This window comes from Sparus aurata, chromosome 3, assembly GCF_900880675.1.
Source record: "Sparus aurata chromosome 3, fSpaAur1.1, whole genome shotgun sequence".
Classification (NCBI taxonomy): domain Eukaryota; kingdom Metazoa; phylum Chordata; class Actinopteri; order Spariformes; family Sparidae; genus Sparus; species Sparus aurata.
Window position 1 is genome coordinate 14,763,775 of NC_044189.1, and position 19,985 is coordinate 14,783,759.

At 43.0% G+C, this 19,985-nt stretch overlaps 1 protein-coding gene across 1 annotated transcript in view; it reads right to left on the reverse strand.

Moving 5' to 3' along the window:
• atxn1a (ataxin 1a) overlaps positions 1 to 19,985 on the reverse strand; it is a 102,572-nt gene that overhangs the window by 69,446 nt on the left and 13,141 nt on the right. The window contains exon 2 of the mRNA XM_030411873.1: positions 5,050 to 5,226. The gene's annotated coding sequence lies outside the window, so the exon portion shown is untranslated. The remainder of the gene's footprint in view (positions 1 to 5,049; positions 5,227 to 19,985) is intronic.

Here is a 19,985-nt window from a genome sequence, read left to right on the forward strand (position 1 = left end):
GACTCGGCACCGTATTAGGAGGGAACGCTTTAATTTTAAGATGCAAATTCTGTGGGTTCATTCCAATAATCCACCCTCTCTCCCTCTTATTAGCCGTCTCTTCTCTCCCCTCTCTTCTTTTCTCACCAACTCGACCTATCCTCGTGTATCTTACTACTACTACTACCTCTCCTCACCCTCCCTCTCTCCCTCTCCTCTCTGTCTCTCTCTCTGCTTCGTTCTGGGGCAGCTGCTGTAGCAGTTGGCAGTCTCAGGTGTGCGACTGTGTGTGTGTGTGTGTGTGTGTGTGTGTGTGTGTGTGTGTGTGTGTGTGTGTGTGTGTGTGTGTGTGTGTGTGTGTGTGTTCCTCTTGCTCTCCAAACCCAATTCAATCCTACTATGAGAGCGGGGGCCCAGATCAAATAAAGCAGAGCACAGCTATTACAAGAAAACAGAGAAGGGGAAATCCATGCTCACACACAGAGAACCAGAAGGGGGGACCTCTCCATTTGCTTGGGCTGTTTAACCCTCTGAAGGATGCAGTTTGCGCTACATGCATCAGGCGTCTTACCACAGGAAGCTTATGCTAAGTTTTAATGACCTTTTCTTCATGTGTGACATGTAAAATTGTATTAATGCTAACATTTAGCCGGCTAAAACACACAAGTTATTTGGATTCACGTCAACTTTTTTGTTTGCTGCAGTCTAATGTCAGACAGCAGGAACGGGTTCAGATCACTTTTTATCGACCACTTGGACTGACACCTGCCGGCATAGCTGGACATCTTATGGCTGCTCTGAAGCTTTTTTTATCGAGACCATTGCAGGGTTAATTGGTAATTTGACATCTTCAAGATTACTGTGAGCCGTCGCTGCGGGCTGCATTGAGTCAAACCATGAGAGTGTGGGTGGGAGTTTCAAATGAAAAAGAAAAATCAATCTCTGGAAATATAAAGTTAATACGATGCTGTCAGATTGGCCCTGCAAGACAAGTTTACTCTCTCTATCTCTCAGTGTATAAAATATCACAGCCTGGCAGTGTAATAATGAAATCAAAGCCTAGCATTTATTTTTATCATTTTTTTTGTAAACGTGCCCCAGGTGTTATCTCAATTCAAAGTTAAAGCCAACCAATACTGTAAGAGGTTGAATGAGTGGATCAATGCGATGCTTCCAGTGAAGAGACAGCAAAAAGGGAGTTAATCTTGTTTCTGATTTCTGCGGATTCTGTACAGAGCCACAACCAGTGGAGCCTGAACAGCAGTATTGACAACATTTTATGTTGTATTTTATGGGTCTATAATCTAATTTCAATAATTTCAAGGAAGTTTCCTGGAAAGAAGTATGTAATTTGGTACTAATTGTGTGGGGAAATCCCACATGGGTATTTATTCCTTATTCAATTATAGTTGTAAGCTTTCCTGAAGACAAGTTTCACATGATTGCATGTTTAGCTGACCTACCGGGCAGCGACTAAAAGACTCACAGGACTTACCCACGCAATTTATTGGAATATGATTAGCAACAAATTATGTTGTTCTTTGCGTGAAACTTTCTGGGAAAATAAAAAAAAATGACCAAGATTTGGCGGACCTGTAAAGCAAAGTGGTTCCATTGTTTTAAATTGAATTCTGGCGGCGTCCTGCATGGAAATTCTCAGTCACATGAGAAAGAGGTGTTGTAGAAGTCTGCAAAAATACACGGACACATGGGGGGATGCAGCAAACTAAATACTAACTATTCATTTTTATAACAATTGTTGCCATGCACGCCTGGACCATTGTTGCTTTTGTCTATCTGATGCGTTTTTAATGCGTCCGTATGTTCTGTGTTGTACCACAAATTGCCTTTGAGGAGAAATTAACCATTTTCAGTCCAAGTCTTCTGTTTTTCTTAAACGATTGAATGTTAATTGTTTAATCGTACCATGCAGCGCACATCTGTGCGGAAGTATCTGCATTTGTCTGCAGTTCAAGCTTGGTAAAGCCATTGCTGACTTACAGTAACATAAAAATGTTTTGCACATAGAGCATCATTTTGTCTTGAGATTTGATTTCAAATATTGACATACCAACCCAGCATCAAGGCAATGTCATGTGTGTTTGGCAAATTAATAATATCTTTATCCTAAGCTTGACCATTTTGACAGACTGGATGTGAACCCTTGAATCTGCTGTGACAATCGCCTGTCGGGTCCAATGTCCACCTTGTGCTTCTCTCTGCAACACTGACGCAGTTCATAAATGCAGTGTTTCATTCAGTCAAAGAAACGTGGTGCGGGCCCGAAAAATAGCTGTGAAAATCCAAAACGAGTGACCATGTATGCAGATGTTGCAGACTGTATTTCGTAACGGCCTAAAGATATGCAGTCATACTGTGTTGGACAATCACAACAATTAAAAAACGGGATATTCTTTCGATTGAGCAGGAAACCACAGCTCCAGTTTGAGGGGACAGAAGCCACATTCACCGTCATAATAACTCATATATACATTTTACATAATTTATGACTTACAATGTTAGCTGTCAGTAGCATATGTTAATGGAACTCTCTGTAAGCCATGCAGGATACAACATAAGGCACATGTCAAACATCTGAACACACATGTCAAGTCTTAAGTGTTTGGATTCTGACTCCACGTCCTCAACAGGCGTCCCTCCCCTATATAGAAGACTGACAGTCTGTATACGGCTCCCCCATTAACAGCCATTTTTCTGACATGTGTTGATCACCACGACTTGCCGCCCAGCGTCATTGTTTGAGCTTCGAGACTGTCAGCCCTCCATCTGCTCATTTCTGAGGCTTTCTGCTTGGAGAAAGGCGACTGTCAACAGCGAATTTACAAAAGAGAGAGGAAGCAGGGAGCGAAAATGTGTAATTTCCATTCAGCGAGACTGATGGGTGAAGAAAGGAGGAGAGTGGAGAGAGGGAGGGGAAGAAGCAGCAGGGAAAGGTTGAAACCGAGCGAGAAGGAAACAGAACTTAAAAGACCACTTTATATTCATCGCTTTTGTTTAATTATGTACTTTCTTTACATCTCTTTCATCTACATCTTACCTTTCATTTATTTTTCTTTCCCCCCTCTCTCAGAAGCTCTTACTCGTTTCACACCCCACCTCGCTGCTCCTCTCTGAATTGGTACAAAGTTAAATTAATAAACTAATTAGTCTGCACTTCACAACACATTTGTATACTTACGAAGCAAAGTCCCCAAGCACACTGAAGTACCTCACAGCAAAATATAATGATGCTGTTGTTGAGTCAAGTGTAACTGTATATGGCTGAAGGGTGATAAACAAAACAAAAAAACTGTCGAGTCAAAAGTCAGCGGGTACGCTGCAACTGGGGTGAGGCTCAGAAGACTCTTTTGATTTTTTCAAACTAATAAAACTCTTTGTAGTTTCACAAAAAAAAAAAAAATGCTGCCAACAAATCTGTACGTTGGCTTTGTTTGCTTATAATCTTTTCCTCACTTTCTCTCTCGGAAATACATCCTTCTTACTAACAAAGCCCCGTCTGAGACACTCTGGGTACAGCAGGAGGAAGATGAGACGGGATTGGTCACAGCAGTGTCTTAGGGCAGAGGAGAGGACAGGAGGAGAGGAGAGAGAGGAGTCAGAGACCAAAGGCAGGGATTGGCTTCCTCACTGTTCTCACTGTAAGCCCTTCTATTCATTCTGCCCTCCCTCATAGGAGAGAATGGAGCTTCAGCACACAGCTGGCGAGACGGAGATAAAGGACTGACGGAGGAGCTTCAATAGATCCAGCGAGCGGAGTGCAGAGAGGAGGAGGAGAGAACTGAGTTTTTTGGAGACATCAGCGGGAGGGTCAACGCGAAGAATCGAAAGACAGATCATGGGAATGAAAGAGGAGAGGAGGAGAGGAGGAGAGAGAGGAAGGAGGGCGAAATAGCAAAAAACTCAATAGGCACAAAGAGTTTAACACCACGCAGGTGCAATATCTGGTGCAGGTGTACACTGTCCAAATAAAGTCCAAAGTGACTTTATTTTATTTTTTTAAGCTAGGAAACCGATTACATCAAAACTACCAAGTAGACTTATCATTGTAAGTGATACAACTCTTTAGCTCATATAGCCTAAATCGAATTGTCTACTTTCCAGTGTAATCGATGCAATGTGTTTCTTCATGCTTTTTAAAGTAACAAGTAACAACTTTTAAACTTTACAGTGTATGTTTATTTTCTTGTAAAACCTCTTTCTGGAGGACAGAGGTTTGAAATGCCGACCATTTAATTCCAGATTCCAGTGGGGGACCTTCATTGCATGTCAGGTCTCCCCTCAGTCCCTGTTTACCTGAAGTCTACCATCTGCTATCAATGTAAAGGCAAAGATATCCCAAAAAGTAAAGCCTTGACCCAAAGCCAAAAAACATAAAGGAACCACTGATCTAGAGTTTCAGTAACATCATAGTGACCAGTAACTGTTATTGTTACAAGGAGAAGAAAAAGTAATCTTTTAGTAAGAAGGAAGTCTTTTTCACAACCAGAGACAAAACAATCTTTGCCTCTTCATTCTGGTCAATTTTGTTTTCAGCAATGAGCGAAGACATGCAAGCATGACTGTCATCTTGCATCGTCACTGTCACATGGGACAGGGTGGGAACATTTCATTCAGGTGACTGAGAGCAGGTCATGCAAAAATGTGTTACATCTCAAGTATTTATCCCATCTAGGCTCACATGAGAGTGCTTATGACTAAAGTTCACTATAAGTCAAGTCATGACTGCAACTTGGGCTGGTGTGTAATGAGTCTAGAAAACATTCTTAAAAAAAAAAAAAAAGAGAGGCATACTCTACTATAATGTTGTGTATAAAATGTTTAAGACTTGTCACTTTCTGATTGATCGGGAGAAATCCCAGCAGGCGGATGGTTATGTATAGCCGTTGCCATGGTTACCGAATGAGCTTTGCATGAATACATCTCCTGTGCAGGCTGGTGAGATCAGCAGATGGATTGGATCGTAGTTCAGATTTTGAATTTAATGCTAAAATCACACGTCTTCAACCTCCAAACCCTACTTCGGTGCAGTTTGCCTTTTTTGCGTCCTACCTGAGAAGAGGAGGCGGGGCTACTTGGGCGGAGTAGGTGGAAGCCTGCTGCTCAGTTGAGAGGCGGTGACCGACTGGAGCCGCGGTTCTTGGTGTGAAGTCTGGATGGGAGGGAAGCGTTCCGGGTGTCTGCGCCGTCTGTCCACGTTTGTCTGTCTGCAGGTGCTGTCACCATTCCCTGTGGGGGACATACGGGAAGACGGAGAGAAGGTTAACGCCGTTTCACTCTTATTCTACACAGCAGCAGGAAATTATATTTCTCCTGATATGATCGTCGCTTGTTCTAGCTCAATTATCGCTGCATAATAACCAAATCACCTGCTATGCAATTACAATCATCAGCTTAACCTTCAGCCGTTTTCCACAAAACGATTTGCCTTCAGTTTAAATGGCATTTGTGCAGAAGAGCAGCAGACACGCTCCGACTGCTAACTAGTCGTATCAAGAATTATTTATGTTTTCTTAGTTGGTTAGTCAGCGAGACAGTTAACTGATCTTTCAGCAGCACTGACCTTGATTTAAAGGGGGAAAAAAACATATCATAGAAACATAAAAGCAACGTCAAAGTGGTGTTGATAGAAGCGCACAAGTGTTACAAAGGCAACCTGTTGGCTTTGGATGCATACCGACATTCATGCATGCAACTCTCGCACGCAAGATACATCCATGCTAGTTCCTTCATGAGATCCCAATTTGTGCAATCCATGAACATGCAAACCATGTTCATTTGTTAAAAGTGTGTGCTTGAGATTCAACACTGGCTATCACCGTCTCCCTGCTATTCCCTCTGTCTCCGTCTCCTCTCTCTCTCTCTCTCTCTCTCTCTCTCTCTCTCTCTCTCTCTCTCTCTCTCTCTGGAGTATTCAGAACAAACACACATGCTATTTATACACCGACGCCCCATCGGCATGGCAACCACGCTTTGTTTACCCGCATGAGACACTGGTTTGAGGCGTGTGTCCTCCCTTCCTTTTTTGTTGAAATTAAAACATAGTTATTTGGAGGCACTTAGGTCTCTTTCATGAGCTCGGCTCGCTCCTCAGCCGACAATCTTTCACTTTGTCCGAATGCCTCCGGTAAAACGAGAGCTATTATGATGAAATGGAAAGCCGGGGATGAAACGAGTGGTTCTGTGAGACCAGAATTTACTTTGTTTGTTGGTTTTCTTATTGTTTGGGTCACAGCCCGACAGAGCTGCTGTTGAAATGTTCAAATAATTTCACGCTACAAATGGTTATGTGAATAAATACACACCGATTGAATGCAGTTTCATGAAGCTCTGTCACGGAAACTCATGCTTAACACCGTAATAAACATAACTGCACGTCCTGTCTGCAGCATTACTGAGAGTATCACACTTACATAAGTGATACTTTCTTTGTTTATTTCTTTCTATCCTCATTAGCTTTCACTGCCTGGTCACTAATCTCCCCGGGGTCCTTGAGAAAAGCATTTATTTAGAGCACTAAATGCTGTTCTGAAGTCCCATAGGTGGAAGACTTACAGATCCAGCTCTGCCAAAACTTCTGTCAGCAACTACAGGGCAGAGCACTTAATCTCAAATTACCACAGTGGCAATGCACAATAGCCTATAGAGAAGTAGACTGGGGTGTCATGTACCAGCCAGGTGTGAATCTAACTTCATGAAAGTGTTGCAGAGTGTCCCCTAAAACGAGTTAATCCTCCCTCAGGGAAAGTAAATGTTGTAAAGTGCCTCATTTGATGCACAAGCGCAGAGAAAAATGCTTGGCGCACCCATTCCGACTCACTCGTCTCATTTACAGTAAGCCCGGAGGCTGTGACCATGGCGACAGAGACGTGTCCCAAGGTCACGGGGCGGAGCATGAACCCTGAAACAAGGCATCGCCTCTGCAACACAAAATCAGGTCGGTTGATCGTGTGACAAATAGGCCCCTCGGGAAAGAAACTGATACTTGTTCGTACTGAGTTGACACAAACTCAACACATATACAAACACAGAAGCATGCAGGCATGTGAAACCTGTGGAACACCTCGTGCAGGCATATACAGTTTATAGTCACGTACACTAACTTGCAATACTTGTACAAGCAGCAACAATGGGTCCACAATGACAAATTGGACGTTTTAGCAACAGATAACATGCTAACTGTCTGACATGTTGTTGTTTTTTTTTTTACTTTATGCCAATAATCAGAATTTTGTTGTCTGACGCACATCATTTAGATTCACTAAATATTTTCAAATTTTTATTTAAATCAGGAAGTTTCGAAGAATAAATGAGTGTACCTTACAAACATGACCAGATATTCAATGCAACAGTCAACAGTTCTTGATACTTGGTGCTACAGACACTACCAAAACAATATTGGCTCTATTTACACTGTGGCTTTAAGACCTTATGTAGTGACTTTATATCTGTACTATCAGTGTAGATTAACATCTTAATTCACAAATTAAACACAGCTCTTTGCCGTCAGTGCTGTGAAACTGTAAACGGCACATTAACTACTCTACTTGGGAGAGAGTCATTCAGGAAGTCATTACCTGCATTAACAAAAATTACAATCGCCAATAAAATCATTACTCCTCATCGCTCTTTCCACAATATGTTTCAGTTGGATCAATGTGGAAAATAATCCTCCCCATGAATCAATATCTACATTTGATTGATTTCAGAGTTGGAATCAGTACAGGGGCAGAGCTTTCACCTGGATTCACCTTGTTAATGGAACAACGTGGTCCAAATATGGTGCACACTCCATCACACTCTCTCACACACACACACAAATGCAAGTTTTTTTTCCTCCAACTCAGCAGGCCAGGATTCAGTTCCCTGTCTGTCGCAAAACACACTCAGTAATACTGGCAGCCCTGTGTGTGTGTGTGTGTGTGTGTGCGTGCGTGCGTGCGTGCGCACACATCTCCATGTGCACCAATGAAACCTTGCCCTCCCCCCTTTCAGTCTGCTTTTCTATTGGTCCCCTGCCTGCTGTCCCTCTGCCACACACAGGGTTGGACACACCGTGCACGCACCCACACACACTCTCAGAGACACAGCAAGCACAGCTGTCAACGAAGAGCACAGAGCCATAGGTGGGGTGTGTGTTTGTGTGTGTGTGTGTGTGTGTGTGTGTTTGTGTGTGAGGAGTAGTGCAGTATCTCTTGCAGGATTACACCCTGACCTAGCTTGTCTGGCTAATGCTTCTGTTACCATCGACAACATCTACACCTCTAAGAGACAAGAAACTCGACTCCACAGCGGCCAAGAGCACGTTATAGTATGTTCTTCAGCCTATACATCTCTGTCCCACATTTCATGTCACATCAGCTTCACGTATTATTTGTTGTTTTCACTTCTACTTGTGTGTTGAATTCATTTAAAATCGTACCTAGCAGGCGAGGAGGGCCAATCCATGCTCCCTCGTGGGCTTGCTTGGCTCCATAAGCATGTCCCTCTTTATGCCGCCTTTGTTCTTTATTTGTAACTTCGTATGCGGAAGTAAAAAAAAAAAAATAAAAAAAAAATGAATAAACCCTCGGATAAAAGGAAAGGACCGAATGCACCAGAAGGCAACTGTCCTCAGACGGTAATTCCACTGAAGCTGACTTTTACTTGGCTACTCTGCAAAAGATAGACTGCAACAAACAAGCTGTTTTTCTGGTTTAAAATGCGTCATAAGTGTTGGCATCCAAGGACCGAGGAAAGTGCAGCATTGCAAAGTTCTTGGACTGCACCGCAGGCTCTGGGTTCACTGGCTGAACACACAACAACACAAGCAACTAACTGGCCAATAATAGGTGGTTAAGTTGAACACATCCCAATCTGCACCAGCCTACAGAGGTATAATTATTACCCAAATTATCGGAGATGTTTTGCACAGACCATTGAAGCATCTCTTTTAAAAATAACTGCTCGGTTTGTAGAAAAAGGCTCAGTTCACTGAGGCTCTTCATGGAGCACCAGGTAAACTAGTCATAATGCATTAGATTATGTGGGAACAATTCATACAAATGAGTCAGACATAAACATATATCTAACATCAGTAATGACTGTGTGTAAACAATGCAGACATTGTGAAATGCAGCATCAGAAAAAAAAAACATCTACTCAACTAGCTAAGCTTGCAAGGCTCGCTCAATGTTATGACATATAAACTGCTTGCAATGATTCTCAACTATTTCCTGTTTTACTAACTTCATCTGTTTCTTCAGTTTTGCTGCAGAGACATTCAAACATAAACCAGGCATCACTGTTATCTAGATTAAATAGCCAACACTGGCAATGCTGCTCGTGAGCGGTTGTACCAGTGCAGCTTAATGAAATTAAATTTAGGAAAAGCAGTGAGAGGGGAAGAGGGGGAGAAAAAAAGGGGCCGGCACACACAGACACAAAGAGAAAAATGAACTGCCGCTCGGTTGTGCAACTCACTGCCTCACTAACCCTCAGCGCTATCACTGCGGGTCAAAGTTCAGCACTCTTAAAAGCTGCTCAAATGTGCTTCTGTGTATCTGATGATCATGCTTTTTCCCGCTGATAAACACACGCGCACACACACGCCTCCTCTACCATTCATAAGCAGGGTTATGTAGCACAGATACTGCCGCAGCTGAACTACACAACAGGCACTCTGACACTTTGTGTACAATTAAGATAAGGCAGGCTAATGTACAGAGATAAATAAAGATAAAAACACAGTATTGAGAGGAGGTGAAAATGTAGCACAGGTTCAGACTGAAAGCGCACGCTCAGTCTTTTCACTTCTCCCCTCTGTTAACAGGTGGGAATGTTATTTGACCATCTCCTGATGTCATTAAACTTTTTATGGTATAATAACAGCTGTCTAATGCCACTCTGTGACTGCATTACTACACACAGGAATTTACAAAGTCAAGTCGATGACAAACCGTCAAGGTTGAGTCGGTCCTGTCACAAAAGGCTTTAAGAGTAATAGTAAATCTAATCTAACGTCATCTCATTTCTTCTTCTTCTCTCTCTCTCTCAGTCTCTCTCTCCTCTCTCCCCAAGGTCTCACGTCTCCACTCTCCTCTTTTCATTTCCTCATCCGTCCTCTCTAACACGAGTACTCTCCCGGGCAACGCATCACAGCATAACAACATCACCGTGACACGTGACAGAGATGTGAGTGGGGGGGGGGGGGGGGGGGGGGAATAAAACCCAGAGCAGAGCTCACACACACGTTCCACACAGTAGATAAGAAACGTTTGTGAAACTTGTGGAAGATGAAAAAATGAACGGGTGCATCTATGTGCGACATTTCAACCTGAGCGTGTGTGAGGAGCCAACATGTGTCAGTGAGACTGTCGGAGGTCTCCAACGCTGAACATCAGCACAAGCTGCCACCTGAGGGAATGACTCAGCATTCCTCAGTCGAGCCGCGTTAGCACAGAGGGCCTGGAGACGCGGGAGTCGCGGGGAGCCCGGCTTTGATCGGTCCCCTAAGATCCCAAGCTGGGATAAGGGGAATATGCTGGGAGGGGGGCCTGCAGGGAACAAGCGCACACACACACACACACTGGCTCACAATCACATCTTCAAAGGTGAAAACATGCACACACGCAAACTTCTTTTTCCAATCATTCAAAAGACATATATGCTGCCCACGCATGCATAGTAATGATATACTGTTTTTGATCCTTTCTCAAGTCTTCTTCCTCCCTCACACACACACACACACACACACACACAATCTAAAAGCATTAGTATGGAGGGCTCTCAATGTCATCTGTAAGCAAAGTAAATAAACTCTCCCTCACTTCAACACCCCCGCTTTCAGGCCAATCGACATAAACATCGTGAGCGGCAAACCAAAATTAAAAAAAAACAGGCATTGAAATGTTTAAAAAATTTCTGTGTACAAAATGAGTAAACAGTGCTGATGCGACCGACCTGCTCTCCAGCAGTAATCTGACAGTAAAGCAGACAGCAGGTTCTGTATAATGGCCGGATTAAAGAAATTCTACTGCAGTCTCGCAGCGAGGTGAGCTGCCGCCATAAGATCGCGTTTCACAGGACTCATTCTACTCCTTGACACAAACTTTGAGTCTCACTCGCCCCCACAATTTTCGTTCCTGCCAGGGCGCGCTGAATGACGTGTCAAACCTGCGCTCGTTTTCATGTCTGCCGTGCTTTTTACTGTGGTGAGAGAGCTGTTTCTTTTTGATGGCTCGAATGCTTATAGAAATCAAAGTTCGCCGATTGAGGACGGAGAATGTTCTGCAATCATGGTGGAAAGCTTTCATGTGGCAACTCCCAGAAAAGTGAAACCAATGTAAAAACCAAAAGAGATGCCACGTAAAATATATTTTTGCAACAGAGACATGGCTAATCTCAAAAATGCCTTTACCAATTCGGGTGAAATGAAACACAAAAGTGGCGGCCCAGCGGCAGCCAGCACCACGAATTACATTTAAATAATCACAACAACAAAAACTGTATTTTGCCTCCAATACCATTGTAAAATAATTAAGAAAGAGTAAAAAAAAAACATCACAGTATGTATCTGCATTCGTGCTCCATTTAATGTGAATCGCTATATTCTCATTTGACAGTTTGTGATGACATTCGTACAACACTAGCCTTTTTATGGACGTATCTGTATCAATCATGTATCCGTAAGGCACCAAATACCTTAACACCCCTCTCAGGACATAGAGGTGAGTTGACTTTAAGAGGATAGTAGTTATTATGGGGCTCACAGCATGACCTTAGGAAGTCACCAACATACGTCATGAGCACCACGGCTGTGGCAGGTTCCTGCTGGCAGCACAGGTGCTCACATGCACACACTAAACACACACGCGGATATACAGACACTTGGCCAGAGCGCTGCAGGTACCCCCCTCCCAACCCCACTGATGTACATAACCACACACATAAAGATGCACACACACACACACACAAAGTGCAGGTGCTCACACTGCCCCACCAGCTGTCCCTTGAGATCCTGCTACAAGGTCTGATGACCACGACAGAGAGGACGAAGGAACAGAGTCTCTACAAGAAAAAGGACTGAGCAGACGCCAACACTGACAGGTGTGTGTGTGTGTGTGTGTGTGTGTGTGTCAGGCTCACTTCCAACATGCTGCACTGCCCTCAACCCAAATAAAGTCCAGTTATCTTTGTTTAACCTTGACTGCTAGTGCTGTGCGTGCATTTATGTGCATGTGTGTACAGTATGTGTGTGTACTGTGCCCTTAGTGGCCTTTGACAATGTATAAAGTTGCTCATTTAAATCTGCAAAATCATCAAAACAAGCAGTGGGAGACTTACACCTGAAACTCAATAACGTAACACAGTTATGTTACACCTCAGGTCAGCGTAGTTGGTTCTTTTGACTTCATGTTACGTCACTGTTTGTTATCTCTCACTACTGAGACTGACAATCAGTTATATGGCCGAGGTCACAGGGTCAGAGCAGCTAACACAGCGGCGCCACGCCCCGCATGGTTGTTAGCATTCCGTGGTGAGACACAGTGTCAATACTTGACAGGTTGGAGATGTACAGCGCTGCTGTCCTGGCTTCAGAGACCAGGCTCAAACATGTCTAGTGTGACCTTCTCTCTCCTGCAGTTAAACACAAAAAAAGGACCATGAGAAGCTGCTAATTACCTCAGCAAGACTGTAAAAGATAACAAACTGGTGGAAGAAGTATAACAAGGAGTGCTACCTTTTTTTTTTTACTTACACGTAAAAATCTTGCATTCAGTGTTTAGTCAGTAGTAAATAAAAGCTCCAGTTTCAGCAGAAGCACTGAGAATAATGTTACTGAGAATGGACCATTTCAAATTCAGTTATGTTAGATTACTGGATTATGCTTTTTGGTGCATAAATGCTAACATCACTTTAATATTGCAGCTGACAGAGGTTGATCCAAAACCTCATTCTGACCAAATCAGGCGTTGTGGTGAAGATGCCAGTCCTCTGACTCATTTGAATGAGGGCAGAGCGTCTGGTCTGTAGTAGTGCAGACCGCAGAAGGTGGTGGGAAAAAAAAGGCAGCCTGGTTCTTGGCAAAAAAGTTAAAAACAGAATCAATTCGTGTTGGCAAACAGACTGGAAGACTGTCAGCATGACTAGCAATGACAGCAGCATAAATGACCAAAAACACAATGGAGTGTAATGCTAAGTTTCACGTGTGGTCACTCAACCTGGCCTTGAGCAACAGTTTAAATCACACTGTAATGAGAGGCCTCGCATCCTGGTTATTTAATGAAAGTAAATGTGTTTTTTTCCATTTGTCAAATATTACTGTCGGACCACCATGCTAAACCTTTTACGGCAAAGGGATGACCCTTAGATCAGAGGCAGAGTGGGACAAGTCAGTAAAGCTCACAACAAGAATGCACTCCGATGGTGCCGCACAACCCTGCGGCCAATTCTGTCTGAATGGTGTGGATAATACTGCTGGGTAATCTAAAGCTAACAGACAGCCCACTACACCCAACAGGTGGTATTAATTCAATTTATTGCAGAAAAAAATACCAAAATCCGCAAATAACTAGGAACTGAAGTTGTCAAAATAAATGATGTATGTAATGGCGTAGATATATATAAAAAGCATGAATACTCCAAAGTAAAATACAAAGTGCAGTACTTGAGTAAATGTACCTAATGACATTCCATCACATCTAATGGTAAAATAAAACATTTTAAATTGGGTTGAAAAAACTGGTCCACAGTGATTTTCTTTTTAAACTTAAAATAAGGACAGATGCTTTGTCTATAATGTAAACAAAGGAAGAAATAGTCCAAGCGAGACCCCCCTGAGCCAGACCACGCAGCATTTTCCATACTTCCAAGGGCGTAAACACTAAATACTGCCCTATTTCCTAAAGGAGACCGCTACCTTGAGGCGACAGTGGTAACCACTTGAGACACGGCATCACTCTTAAATGACGATATCAATTCAAAATATGTCGCTACAAGTCTACGCATCACTAAATGTAAAAATACAACTGCTCCACACTAAGAGGGAGGGACATGCCGAAGCTTGCTGCAAAGCTACACTGTATATTGTGTTCTTTTTCGAGTACATTAGCGCAGCATGCTTGAGGCAGCATGTTAGACTGGGTGTTAGTCACAGGGATGGGCACCGCGGGGCTACAAACCGCTACAAGGTCATACTGAGATCACAGGGTTGGACGGTCCGACAAATAAAAATGTGCGCTCACACAAACACAGACACACACACTGTCAAATAAAGACTGTGGGTAGCTGTTGATTTTCCACAACATTTACATTTCAAAATGTGAATATCATGTGAAGCAGGATGTTGAATTTCAGACTTTTCTATTTATGTATCACACATGAGGGTTTTTTTTTGCCATGTCCTGAAAATTCATATAATTCAACCAAGTATTATATTTAGCCGTTATATTGTTGCTTCGACATGTCAGAAAATAAATGTAAACCTCACAAACACAAAGCTCGATCCGAGGAATCACTGCCAACAGAGCTGGTTGCAGCTCAAAAGTTCAAATGAGGACATCAATTCTGCCTTTCTGTGTGGAAAAAAAGGCCCATGCATTATGAATGACACACACACACGCACAAAACAAGCACACATGCATGCAGGGTCTCCAGTCAGGGAGTTCTAAGCAGAGTCTCTTCTGACACATACTGTACCAAGACCCTCGCTCACGCTCACGGATTAACATGACTACAGTACACACACACACACGCACACACACACACACACACACACGCACACACTCAGAGACGCACACAGGAGTGCCCCGAGTGTCTATACATGATTAAAAGACTGAAAGTGGGGCAAGTGCACAATTCTGGCTCTAGTGAAATTACTGCAGTTCCTTTCAGCCACACACACACACATACACTCCCACACACCCAAACACACGCATTGAACTCGCTCTATGTCCAGAGAGATTGCACAGCTACACGTGCACAGCGTTGGTGTGATAATCGAGCGATTCTCCCGATGAAGCCGCAGCCGAGAGGGAGAGCAGGAGCCGAGGATAACACTTTTTAAATATCAGTCCCTCGCTTCCATTCATCAACCCGCTGAGTTAATGTCTTCCTGCTGTTCTGCACTTGACAGGACGGTGTATTAGCATTCCGTAACACCCCAAACATTAGATATTACACTCCTCCCCGCAGACTGACTTTGGGTCCGCGAACTGCTCAAACCAAAACTTCACGTCGCAGAAAAAAAACGTGAATAGGATCTATAAAATCTGTGTGAACTGCATTTTGTTTTATCAGCTTTTAACGTAAAGCAATTAGCTGTGAATGGAATATACTATTAGATATTTCAAAAGTAGCTTACACAAAGCTTCTCAGCTCAGCGCAAATGAAAGGATCAATTTAAAGGATTAAAAAAATATCCCAGGGAATTGAAAGGCCTCATTAGAGTCAAAACAGCGCTCATGATGCACGCCTTGCTGCCGGTGCACAACGCCGCATCGCTATGAGGTTCTGTGCACGGATGAGTGCTGCGTCACACAACATGCAACGAAAGAAACTGATCAGCATATAAATAATCTACCATACAGACATACTCCGGAACACTGCGCTTAAATCAACTCCAGGCTTTTTTCTCACTGCTCAAAACCAAACTCGGACCTCAGATCTCTCTGAAAAAGACAGTCAGACATGAACATATTGCAGCCAGGTCCTGCTCACGCTGAGTCACGAACAAATGTTGAGAATCAGGCTGGAAATCTTCCATGACTCACAGCACTTTGGTCTGCAGGACACGGCTGAAATTACTGTTCGGTTAAATGGGTCTACAGAGGAGGTGTTGCATGATTTTCCCAAACGCCTAACTTCATATAAACCATATGATGAAAACACAGACTTGAGAAGAAGAAGACTTGTTCACCATATTTGTCAATTTACCCAAAAATTAAGCCTTTTGGTGACCCGCCATTTTAGTGTTGTACAAAGAGCGACAATGGTGCACGTTACAAATCTTTCACTGTGTGTGCAGCCGAAGGTAATTCTCAGAGAAAACTAGACGGTCTGAGCTGAAACTACATCTGGTCAAACCCTTTCTTTTCACGTCTCATGGGGCTTACAAACAGAAAGGCCGTATAAATGAGCACAGGACACAAGGTTACTACTTTTACGAGGCATTATGAAACTGTGCCTCAGTTTTAAAAGATTAGAAGTAAACAACAACAATATAAACCCTCCAAATCTCTCCTCCAAAGCTCAACCAGAGGGGCCTGAGTAGTAATGCCATTGGTGGAATATAATCATGTGTTGCGCTTGGCAAACACACTTAGGACGGAGAAAAACCTTTGCAAAAAGTTCAAATAGAAGCCTGCAAATCCAGCAGCTTCTTAGCAGCCTTGTGCAAGGTCTCCGAGAATCCAATCCCAGGGTGTTTTGCGGGAGAGGGGACTTGAGTTTCCCTGTTGTGATTTGGGGACTGAAAGAAATCTTTTGCAATGGGAATCTTTGAACTCGTGGTTTTTCGTCCAGTTGTGGATTGATCATTCGGCTGAAAGAAGGGGTGCATCCGTTTCAACATCGCCACCAGATCAACAGACAAAAAAAAAGAGATGATCACTTCCAAGAGAAGCTTTTATGAAACACAGATAGCCTGTAGGTCATTTTTGATAAAGCATAGACTTGTTGCAAGTCAGCAGATAGGAAGTGAAAGGCAGTCACACTTGCATACATGCACGCACATTTTAACATGCTTGTGAATGACTGCATTGACTACAACTCATGCATAAGCATATTTAGCAAACGAAGCAAACTCTGACACTGTATTTTGTCATGTCTCTAATGCATTTAGCCCTAATGAAATGCACGGATGCAGATGAAACACAGCAATCTCTCCGAAGGAGGCGACTGACGCAGAGAGTATTTTGCAAGCCTTTTCCTGAGGTATCCATGACATCTGTGAACAACCAAATATAAACACAAGGAGTCAGCGCTAACAACTGAGCTGCTGGCTAGACAGAAGCAAGTGGCTCATACTAGTGAGCAGCAAAACTCAAATGTAAAGAACAACCTCCAAGAACTAACACCTGCCTTGTGCTCATGTGCAATGGCAATATGAAGTATCAACAGCGCAGTCACCGGGATAAAATGCCAGCAGTTAACGTTTCTGCGAGAGCCTGACACTTAAAAAAATTGTCAAGGTCATAGGCCTTTGTAGCATAGTTACACTTGTGCAATACATGTCATATCATATTCACCTTTCATGTTCATGAAATTACTGTCATGTAGAGAGGACGGTGTGGAAGCAACGAGCAAGTATGCTGTCAACTTAGTGACCACATTTCGAGACTGCATTTCAACATTTGCAAGTGTGAAACCACTGGATATTTCAAAGAAAACCTCAGACAATTTCCATCCGTGTTCATGGTGACAAAAACAAGGGTCGTGAACACGCAACCTCTCAACATCTGGCAACATAACAGGTATTTTAAGACAAATGATCTTAGAAATCCCAGCCATGTGGTTTTTTGCACCTAACCCCCACCAGACCATGAGCACGGAAATTGTCACAATATAAAAAAGAAAAGAGCTGTAAGCTTTGAAACACTTAACAGTTTCTCTCTCACAGTTTCTAACATGTCAACAAGGCTGTCATGTCTTGCTATATAAAGCGGAAAGGAGTTAGGCGTGGATCATGGAAAGGATCTGTATCCTGGCAGCATAGTTGTTGAAAATCTCATAACATACTGAATGATGAGCGGCAGTAAGTTCAAACCAGTCTGCAATTTCTGCCACTGTTAATCCACTAGGAGGGTATTAGCAGATGCTAGCTGATGTTCAGTGTCACAGTGAATCATTGTATCTCTCACATGGTTCAGGGTCACTCGAGCTCTGAGGAAAAGGTCACAGAGTTCAGGTCAGTTTGACCAAACTGAAAAAAAATCCAGCAGTGTGTGTAAATTTCTGTGTCTGTGTGTGTGTGAGTGCATGTTGCCGCTGGGTTTTCATCAAAAGCCCAGAAAATCTGGCTTACCCTTTTCTACATAGAGACCTTGGGTTATCTGATGTCCAAGAACAGATAGGTTGAAGCAAGTTGCCTGAATGTTTTACCATCACTGTTCAACAAATGTGACAGCGCTGTATGTCAGCAGCAAATCAGGTCTCACTATAATGTAGAGTGCTAGATAGTATCTCTAGAGGAATGAATATTTGAGCCAAAGTACTGACAAACCAGGCAAAACAACTACTTTATTTTGCCTTACTTGGAATTTACAAAGGTGAATGGAAAACAGAGAAAATATGTTGGATCTTAAACAAGGCAATCTACTGAATGGGATCCAATTGCATCAACACCGGTGGTACTGAACCACCAATCAGGTCCAACCAAGAGCTGAACTCAGAAATGTTGAAGCAAGTTAAAAAAATATGTCAACTTGAGGTTTTCTTTACCCTGTCAAGGACAATTGATGTGGCAGACAGGTAGGGCTCCACGATTCTGGAAAAAATGTGAATCACGATTTTTTTTGCTTAGAATTGAGATCACGATTCTCTGGCACGATCTTTTTCACAAAATGTTTATTGCATTGATGAACTTGAACAGAACAAAACAAAACAAAAAAAACATGATAGTATGGCAGATACTACTATGCCTCTGCCAAAGCAATGTTTTTTTGTTCATTTCAAGTTCTATCATTGGATGAGAAATTATTTTTACACAAGTTAAAAAAAAAAAAAATTAGTCTCCCGAGATGAGAGGGCATCCTTTTATACCTCATGTTGTACAGTGTTTATTGGGGCCGTATCTTAAGCTAGGTGATATGTGATAGCTGCTGTGATCGGCTTTCTAAAACGGAGGTATAACTTTCTTCCTTTTCCAAAAGCCGCCTCAGAGGTAGAGTAAACATGTGACGTGACGTGAAGCCCGACGTTGGGCTGTGAGCAGTTGACAACGAATTTGTCTTCAAAATAAGAGCTTTACATTACACCCCATTGGAGTTTAGAGCTGGGTTCTTAGCGGGGGGCTTTTAATTTGAAAGTAGCGACCGTTCCTAGATTGTGGCTACAACAACAAGCTAACACAACCATACAGCTAGAGATCCAGGAGACGCTAGCATCTCCTGATCTCAGCGGCTGTCCAGTTGCTCATCTAGCAGGCGAGGCGGAAATAAGTGTACCCTCCGAGGCGGGAAATCGGCGGACCAAAACAGACCCCCAATTTGCCACCCTCTGTCTAAAACCGCGGACCTAGCCGCCAAAAGGACGGGCAGATTGGCGGCTTGTTGCCCCGTCTAAAAACGGCTTCTCACTCACTCCTTCCATACACTTAACTGCAGGCGGGCTTCCGCCACTGAATCACGTGTTGTAAAGACGCTTTTCCACAGGTTGAGGGCGGAGGCAGCGGCAGTGCTGCGTTTGGGGGCGCTTCAAAAAATCCGGGAGGAAAATAGGAGCATTTGTTTGTGATTCAGCTCGAGATATAAAATGCTTCAGAATCGCTGTGTGTAGATATGAGATCACGTGTATGTGTGAATCGAGATCGCGATTTTTTAACGATTTTTTGTGCAGCCCTACAGACAGGTATACTAAATACCTTTTGAAACACTTGCAGATAATAGTAAATTCCAGACTTTTATCTGATCTAGACTGTTAGCAACCATCACGATTGTTCTGGCAGAAAGTAGCACATTAAAAGTCTTTCACCTTCAAATCTGATCATTCAGAAGAAGTCTTCCCACCAGTGACGCAAACGAGTTGGGATCCATGTTTTTACACTTACAAAACCCATGTAGCACACAGGAGACCTGCAAAGCCGGTTCTAAACAAGTCCAACTCATTTCTGATTACCACATTTTGAGGCCTTTTGAGATCAGGCCTGAATTTTTTGGACCTGTGGGAAGACCTCTAATCAGCAGATGTGACAATCACATGATCAACGGTTGGGTGCCTTGATTCGGTATCTAAATTATGTAGTTTACCTCGAAAAACCATACCTGAAAAAGTCCACATGTGCTACATTA